Here is a 9,765-nt window from a genome sequence, read left to right as displayed (position 1 = left end):
TTCAAGTTCACCTCTAGCTGAATAAACACACTCATCATCCACCCACAAAGGCAGCATCGATCTACGTCTTTTCTTCCTCGGTACATAGAAGCACTTTTCTCACTCTCTCCCCTCCGTCTCCTCTCGATGTCTCTCACTCTCCTTGGTGTTCCCCACCCCACCCCCCCCCCCCCCCCCCCCCCCCTCCCAACAACACACAACACTCACCTTCCTGGCCCCCTAAACCAAAACCCCTCATCTAAGAGGATCTCAGCCACTTATCCCATCAAAGGTGTAACTGTGTGTGTGAGTGTGTGTGTGTTTGTGTGTGAGTGTGCTTTGTATTGTGTTGGAGTTAACGCTACCAAATTGAGTGCTGAACTGAATGTATCAACTGCCTATTTATTCACCCACCATCCAGCCACCCCATGCAACCACCCACCCGTTCATCCATCAAGGCTCTCTCCATCTACCAGTGGTTCATACTTTTGGAGGAATTTCCTTCCAATCCCTCTACATATTTATTTTTCTCCCTTCAAACGTGCGCTATATGCAAGATAAAGAATATGTAATTACTTTATTGTTCGTTTACATTTTTTTTGTCTTGGAGGCATGAGAGCAGCCTGTGCCATTGAGCTTTCCTTCATTACATACTGCATTAAATGTTTCTTCATATTTGATTAGCTGCGTGGGTTTGAGTTAACGTGTATGTGTGTGTGTGTGTGTATGCATGTATTATGTGGTGGGGTTGGTCACTCAGGGGTTGTGCTGACAACTCTTGAAGTCAAAGTCCTCGTAATGCCATTAAAAGAGTCTCTCTCTCTCTCTCTCTCTCTCTCTCTCTCTCTCTCTCTCTCTCTCTCTCTCTCTCTCTCTCTCTCTCTCTCTCTCTCATCTTCTCTCTCTCTCTCTCTCTCTCTCTCTCTTCTCTCTCTCTCTCTCCCTCTCCTCTCTCCCTCTCTCTCTCTCTCTCTCTCTCTCTCTCTCTCTCTCTCTCTCTCTCTCTCTCTCTCTCTCTCTCTCTCTCTCTCTCTCTCTCTCTCTCTCTCTCTCTCTCTCTCTCTCCCTCTCTCTCGCTCGCTCCCTCTCTCTGAAAGCCATGCTTTCACAGCTCTCTCACTCTCTCTGCGCCCGGGAGAGTGCTCTACAAGCTCATTGAGCAGCAGCCTCAGAATAGTCCCAGTCAATTTAGTGCTGCCAGCACTTCAGGGCCACACGCTCTAATTTGAAAAAAAACGCCATTTATGTATGGCCGTGTGCCGTGTGCAGCCAAGAGTATCTTTACTTCCCCAACGATTGACCTGTGTGCTGCCATTCCATGGTGAGGATTCATATTTGTTCAAGGTATCTATGTGAGCATCATTGCTTAAACAGTCTAAATATTCACCCGAGGAGGTCTGCGTGGCAAGAGCTCCTTTCCAGCGTGCTTCTTAGATGTGTGCGAGGACACTTTCATATTCAAGAGCGGTTCTCAGAAAGCAAATTCTAATTACCAAAATGGAGAATAATTAATCTTAATAAGCAACATGTATCCAACTGTCTTTCTCCCCATCGATAAATCAAGCGCGCTCCTCAATGCAATTACCCTCCGACAACCCGGGCAGACTGCTGCGGGGTGCGTTGAATTATGCTGCTAATAGAGGGGGATATATCCTGGCCAGCAGGCTCCATGTTTACACCTGGACCGAGCCAGGGATACGTTTGGACATCAATCTGTCTAACGAACGCCACCACCCCCCCGCCCCACACACACGCACACACACTGACAGATGCACATGCCTGCAAACGTACATAGACACACAACTCACACACCAACATGCGTGCATCAAGCAGGTTCAGCTGAACTTTCACCCACAGGTAAATGAAATAAACACTATTGGGAGTTTATGATTTCTGCACAAACTGCATATTTAATACAAATAATCTTCAATGGAATAATTTGGCGTTTCTATCTGTGGGTTGATAATGATGCACCTCAAGCTTCTTTTGAAATAATACGACTTACCATTTATCAATAAATTGCCTACCGGGGTCTTTTTTTGGCAGAGATGTGATATGAATTTTGTCTGTATGAATCTCACCAAGACAGTTAACATTCGCAATTTAAATGTCGGTTTTTTTCTTTGCTGACGCTTTTACCCAAAGCGACTCACAACCCTTTATCACAGATTCGCGGCAGAGTCAGCCACGCAGGAAGACAGCGGTGCTCGTCAGGGGCTGTCAGGGTGAGGCGTCTTTGCCCGGGGGACACCTCGACACTAGGGGATCGAACCGCCCCCACCTTCCGGTTACCAATCAACCCCGCTCTACCTCCTGTGCTCCTGCCGGGGGTCCTGCTGGGGGGATGTGGTGTTGTTGTTAACAGCTCCATGGCGCTCCCCGGGGGGGGGGGGCAGACCGAGCCCGACAGATCAATACTCGTCACCGGCGATGATGACTGGCCTTGTCCGTGATGCAGCGAGCGGGGCACACGTGTGTCGACTGACTGGACTACTGGCACACGTTGAGCCATGCTCACACACCTAGGGGCTGGCGATCGCTTCAGGCCTCTTTATTCTTTGCACACGAGTCCCGTTTAAGGGGTTCAGCAGACAGCGGTGTTCACTCATTTCACACATGTATGGTATTCGCTCTTCCGGATGAATTTCGTCGCTCAACGGGACGGAAAACGGGGTCGCCGCGCCGTGCGATGAATGTCTATGTATCTATGGGGCGACAGGAGCTCGGGAGGTGGAGCGGGTTGACTGGTAGCCTGACGGTTGCCAGTACGATCCCCGGCTCCTTCTAGCTGAGTGTCGAGGTGTCCCTGAGCAAGACGCCTCACCCCTGACTTCTCCTGACGAGCTGGCTGTCCTGCCCTGCGTGGTCGACTCCGCCGTCGGTGTGTAAATGTATGAATGAATGGTGTCGAATGAAGTCGCTTTGGATAAACGTGTCAGCAAGATCACCTAAATGCAAAATGTACTAACTAAATAGTAATTGCAATCCGCTTCAAGAGCCTCTTCAACGTGATAGGTTTAGCTTAAGGAAAATGAATGGAGCATTTTACCATTTTACAGAATTCAAGCATTGCACTTAAAAAAAGAAAAGAGGAAGGTACGCAGGTATGACAAGCAAAACACGGCCTTGAAGGATTTGAAAGATGTACAAGCTATCCCGGCACGGCAAAAGATCAAGGAGTTGGAGGAAGTTAGCAACTTATCACTCTGATAAATAAAGCAATCCGGCTCTCCGGCAGCATTCTTCCTGTGGAAATATATCCCTTGTATATTTGCTCCTTGACCTGGAATATCTGTTAGATAAATCCCACAGTCGCATCAGCAGCTAATCTTTGCTATGCTGTGTACACCTCACAGACCCATGTCCAACACGATCTTATCTTCTAACTCCTCCACTGTCAAATCATTCTTTATCACCCCTTCTCCTCTCATCCTCCTCTTCTCCTCTCTGCCCTCCTCTCCAACTCCTCTACTCTGTCATCCTCCTCCCCTCTCATCTCCTCTCCTCTCTGTCCTCCTCTCTCAACTCCTCCTCGCATCAATGTCCTCGCCCTCTCCTCTCTGTCCTCCTCTCCTCTGTCCTCCTCTCCTCCTCTCCTCTCCACTCCTCTCCTCTCCTCCCCTCTCCTCAACTACCCTTTACTCTCCTCTCTGTCCCCCTCTCCTCTCCTCCCTCTCCTCTCTGTCCTCCTTCTCTCCACTCCGCTCCTCTCCGTTCCTCCCCTCTCCTCTCCTCCTCTCTCCTCTCCTCTCTCTCCTCTCCTCTCTTTCCTCCCCCTCGCCTCTCGTCTCTGTCCTCCTCTCCTCACCGTCCTCCCCCTCTCCTCTCCACCTCCTCCTCCTCCTCCTGACAACAAAGCATCGGCGAAGTCAAAGGCAGCCCTCTGTTCTCCTTCTGTCGGTGCGACTGGTGCGTTTGGCCTGGCTTGGCCCAGCAGGGGGTGGCTTGCTGGTTGGCATGAGCTACAGCGTGTTCTGGGACCTGCCAACAATGGCACCACTCTTCCTCTTTGCTTTCTCTTTTTTTTCTATTTGCTAATTATCCCCCTCACTTCACTGTCTCTCTCCCTCACTACGTCTCTCCGTCACACAGAGGGAAAAGGTTAAGCATTTGGCTGCCATTAAGTAGAATACCCCTGTGACTGAGTGTGTGGGTGTGTGTGTGTGTGTGTGTGTGAGGGTGTGTGTGTGTAAGATGGTCGGGGATTACGGTGCTTAAATGTGTGGTCTTTACATGTGTGTGTGTGTGTGTGTGTGTGTGTGTGTGTTGTGTGTGTGTGTGTGTGTGTGTGTGTGTGTGTGTGTGCGTGTGTGTGCGTGTGTGCATGTGTGCATGTTTGTGTATGCATGCTGGTCTACATAGATGTGTTTGTTTTATGTGTGTGTGCGTGTGTCCGGTGTGTGTGTGTGTGTGTTTCTGGGGGGTTGGGTGTGTGTGTGTGCATGTGTATATGCTAATAGTGTGTGCCCGTGCACGCGTGCTGTATCCCCCGCTGTGTATGAATTTGTGAATAAAAAGTCCATATGTTGAGGGAAGATTCATCCTTTGAAGCGGACGAGTGACAGGTGTTTCCCGTTTACTAGAAACATCTCAGGGGAAGACTGCCCCGCAGGCAGAACCACAAAATAGAGCATCGATCTTCACACATATCAAAAATTTGATTCGGTCATTCAGCCTGTGGTCTTATTAAAGACTCCAAGTATTGTTAGGGGGAGTTTGATAAAAAGCTGTGGGGAAAGATTGCAGTCATAGGTCCACGTGAATCGTTAATGACGAAAGCATGTAACCGTGAAAGTGTAACAAACCAAACATTGAGTTAAAAAGGTAGCCAACGTTGTGTGCACTTTAGGAGTAAGACCAGTACAGGCTGTCTGCAGCTGCAGGGGACAGGACATCGCCATACAACCACCTCTTCTGCTGGAAAAACTGTTCACTTTTCTTCCACCATCTCATTTAGAATGGGTCTAACTAGGGATTGGCGTGAGGAATCGATTACTCGAGTACTCCTCGTTACAAATGAACTCGGTTGGTGAACTCGAGTTTGCATATACACACACAGACAAGTTTTCTGAAGCAAATGTGTACATTTTCTGTGTGGCACCACTGGCGCGTGCCGTGCACAAAGCAAATGAAATGTATAAACTTTCTGTGCGGCGCGTGCCGTTCCGTGTGTGCACAATGCCAGAATTCAAAAGTTAAGAGATGGCGGTTAGAGCAAAGCGCAGCGAAGTATTGAAATACTTTACAGAAATAGGAGATCATAAGGTGAAATGTCAAATATGCCAAACGAAATTGAGCTACCAGAGTAGCCTACTACAAGTACTATGCGGCAACATATGCTCCCGAAACACAACGGTGAGTTCGGGAAAGCAGACCCGCAGCAACCAAGTGTGTCGGTTATTTTCACCGCCGCAAGACGCAGCTGTAATCCCGGCCGTGTAGAGAAGATCACAGCGCTGAGTATTTTTTTAGTTCATTTGCTGCCGTTTTATTTGCAGCTTTAAATTATTTGCAATGTTAGGCTACTTGTTTCGTTTTTTTTTTAAAAAACGTTACAGGCCTTTGTTCGACGTGATTAAATTGTGAGACGCATATTTATTTTTGCAAGGAAAATGTGTTTTGAACGTTTGGCAAAATATATAATGAATACTCTGATCTCTTGACTGTTTTGATTGAGAATAAGCATTACATGTTTGGTTGGTAATATTGCCGTTCATCATTAGGCCAATTCCTGCTGCAGATGCGTTGCATTCTAAAAATAGATTTGTTTTAAACGAGTACTCGATTGATCCTCGAGGAATTCATTCGATCACTCGAGTTTGGAATTTACTACTCGTGCCCATCCCTTGGCCTAACCTGTTTTGGACATTCATTCAGTTCCTTGATGCTTCTGAAAAGAACATTGCAAGGTCCTTTGTGTCCAGTAGCACAAGAGGTATTTGGGTTTAGAGAAAGAATATATTCATGTTTTTTTACTTCATTTTATTGTTGATGGAATTATTTGATTCAGTCTAAGTACGCTCCAGTTAATAGAAAAATAGTGAACTAAGATAGGGTACCAATATCAATCCGGGTGAATAGATTTTGCAGACCTCTGTACTATCTTTGTGTATATTTAGCTGAGACTGGTACGTTAACATCCCGATCAGTACCACAGAGCAACAACGGCAACGTTGACCCGGCTTGCTACACAATTAACCTATGGTGTGTTCAGATAAATAGATACAAAAAAACTTTGCATCGCTCAAGCTTTGCATGAAGAAAAACCTGTTTTGAAAGTGTGCCCTAAAAGCTAAAAATGTTCATTGTACATATTTGGCATTTTCCAATGTTCTTGCTAATCTTAACCAAGAACGTTAGTCTTCATGAAAGATATTGACCGGCACAGTCCAGTGCACCCTAATCATCTCACATCATACGGCTCTGGGTTATAACGATAGCATGACATTTTATCAATTGTCTCATGAAATACAAATACTAATCTCAGAGAATGACTAAAAGGCCGAAGGCAACTGCTGGCAAATTGCTGACATCCTCCCTCCAAAAGGTCAGGAAATACAAGCCGAGTTGATAAGTACTCCAAACTCCCTGAAGAGTGGCATCCCTGACACACATTCAAACCTTTCACTCAGAAGGCCTCATTAGAAGCGCACTGCGGATGAACCCGACACCTTTTCTCCTGATGGGTATTTTGGTTAGGAAAGGGCACCTATTGGGTAGGGCAGCGAGCGACACTAACTGCATCCGTATCTGTTTCATAATCTTTATTATCAGAATCTGTGACTATAACAATCTGTATCATCTGTATCTGTATCTGTTTATTGATCAGTGTTATCTGTATCTGTAACTGTTTAACAATCCGTATCATCTGAATCTGTGACTGTATAATAATCAGTATTATCTGTGTATGTTTCCGGGTCTCCACCTCCATCCCCCCTTAACTGGGGGACACTGAATGGTCACTTAGTATTAGGAACTTGTGAGGCTCAATTGCTATCGACATTTCCACCACAGAAAGGGGGCTATTTTGTTTCTGTAACAGAAAGCAAAGCCTTCGCTTTAGCTCTCTCTCCTCGTGGGCTCAGCCTGTGTTTATCTTGTTTGAATCGTTTTTGACCTTCATTATATGACATGTTTGGTGATTAAGTGCATTACAAAAATTCATTTAGTGAGAGGGGGAGGCCTTGTGCTTTGTGTTTCACGCGACCGAATAGCGGACCTTGTTGTGGTCGGAGAGGCATTGAATACAGCGGCTCTCTCGGAGCAGCGAGTTCGGTGAAATATTGGCTCACAGCAAAGCAAAGTCTATAGGTCTTGGTTATCCTAGTAGACGACTTACGAGGACATTGTGGCGTGGGGGGTTGGATGGATAGAGCATGGAACACCCATGCACAACATTGGATTCTCATGCATTCCCAGAAATTAGATTTTTGTCCCCGGTTTCCCTCCCATTTCTCTGCATTCCAATCTTTCCTCCCTCGTTTGCCTCCCCCCCCCCCCCGTTCATCTATCTCCATCTATATCTCCCTCTCTGTGCTCCTCCCTCCATCACCCATCTTCGCATTTTTCAAGCTCATTCTTCTTCCCCCTCCTGCTGTCCTTTTAGCCTCTTGTATTTCTCCCCATCCATCTCTTCACCTCGCGGTCCTTCTGTCATCTATTCTGCCCCCTCATACAAACACACACACACACACACACACACACACACTCAAACAGGCACACACACACTCAAACACGCACACACAGACACAACACACATACATACACACAGACACATACGCAGACACAACATTCATACATACACCCACGCAGACACAACACACATAGATACATACACACACCAAGATACACACACACACAGTCACAGACACAACAAACATATACACAAGCACAAACACTATACAACCGGCGTATGCATACTCACACACACACACGCACGCATACACGCACAACTCACAGGCATTGTCATTTTCCACATTTAATGGCCAACCAGTGAATGTAATTTCCTTTAATGATTGCTCAGTCTCATTTTCATATTGATCCTTGGGTTACCCCCCCCCACACACACACACACACACACACATACACACAAAAAATACACACACACACACACACATAGGGCCCTATTTTAACGGTCTGAAACGCAAGTGAGAAGCGCCTAGCGCAACTAGCTTTGTGGGCGGTTCTATGGCGATGTTGCTATTTTACCGGCGCATAAATGACTCTTGCGCCTGGCGCATATCTAAAAAGGGTTGGTCTGAAGTAGCCTAATTACCCGTAATTAACTTCGCCCACTTTCATCAATTATTTTACGCATACATACACGCGCGCCCGCATTCATTCATTCTTTTTAATACTCAATCGCGGTAAAACAATGTTTTCTCACGATCAAATACTCATCAATCCTAAAAGTTATGGGCTTGTACACGATGTCTGTGTCAAGAAAATATGTGTTTGCTGTACAGTGTTTGCAGATGCATTGATTTAAAAGTACATTATTATCTTATTACCTCTGTATCAGCTGTTCTTTCCCAAATAATTTACCAAGAATGTGTGGCTATAAGGTAGAAGCAAAGTGTTTGCGCGAGGTGCACAAGCAACATTATGCATGCGCCCTTGACATAGCATCTGAACAACGCGCCACTGACTTTAAACCAGGTATTTCCTGGTTTGTGGCGCAATTGTTTTCTGAAACTGCAAAATAGCACCAGGGAACGTTTGCGCCAGAACACGCCTCCTCCTTTCGCTGAACCGCCCCTTGGGGCGCAAGATCATTGAGGCGCGTGGCGGTGGAGGGAAAAGAACGCTCTGCGCCAGTCGCAAACTAGCAACGACACATGCGTCAGTGGAGGAAGGCAAATACACCGGATGCAAGATAGGGGCCATAGACTCTCTATCTATCTCCAGCAACATGCCCCTTAACACAGTGAATGGACATTGCCCATTTGACTAACATCCTTTCAAAACCACTCAGCATCAAGTTCATCTCTTTAGCCCTCCTTCATTTTAAACCAAACTACCTTCTGTATCTACATTAGATGTGTCTACCCAGCAGGCTGTGGCAGCAGTACTCTGATCCATTGGTTTGGCTCACAAACATCGTAATTATATAAGTTAAGACACCAGAACATTCTGTTTTTTTAATCCCTTTATCTTGTGTTGCTGCTGACATTTCTGTTAAACCTATTATTTCTGGGAATAAAAAGCTAAATATCTTTGTGCCTCAGCTCTTCTGTTTCTCCTGCCTGCCTTGTGATCCCAAACACCTTCCAAAACATTGCCTTGCCTGGACACTTTGAAAGACAACAACAGCTATCTGGTTGGACAATTGCTCAATTTAAACAGGCATTCACTGAAGGTCACTACTCCCAGAATTGCTTCTGTAGTATTTTACAAGATATACATGAAGGGTTTTCTTTTCCGCCTGCAGCTTTCGTTTTTACTGTGCCAATATCAGGGCAATTCACCCAAAAAGAGCAGAATGAATATCTGTCTCTCTATGCAATCTCCGTCCGCCCAGAGAGTTTGTGTATGATTTGAACAGACCTCACTCCTGGCCTGCCAGCCCAAGACACTGAAGGCCAGATCACTCGTGGCACTCAGACGGAGAGGAGAAGCACATCAGCAGCAGCAATAGGCAGGTAACGGCTATCATCTTCACAGACCTTGTCTTGATACTTTATCTCACATCCCTGTCCTCCACCTAAACCCCCCCCCATCCATCCCACCATCCATCCGTCTCCCCCTCACACCATGCATATACAAAATCAGACCAAACTAATCGAT

General features: G+C 46.3%; 1 protein-coding gene across 1 annotated transcript in view; it reads right to left on the bottom strand.

Annotated features, from left to right (window-relative positions):
- LOC132466490 (X-linked interleukin-1 receptor accessory protein-like 2) overlaps positions 1 to 9,765 on the bottom strand; it is a 152,263-nt gene that overhangs the window by 4,264 nt on the left and 138,234 nt on the right. The gene's annotated exons all lie outside the window — the stretch shown is intronic.

The sequence above is a fragment of the Gadus macrocephalus genome, chromosome 10 (assembly GCF_031168955.1).
Source record: "Gadus macrocephalus chromosome 10, ASM3116895v1".
In the NCBI taxonomy this organism is placed as follows: domain Eukaryota; kingdom Metazoa; phylum Chordata; class Actinopteri; order Gadiformes; family Gadidae; genus Gadus; species Gadus macrocephalus.
This window is presented reverse-complemented; position numbering and strand designations above follow the sequence as displayed.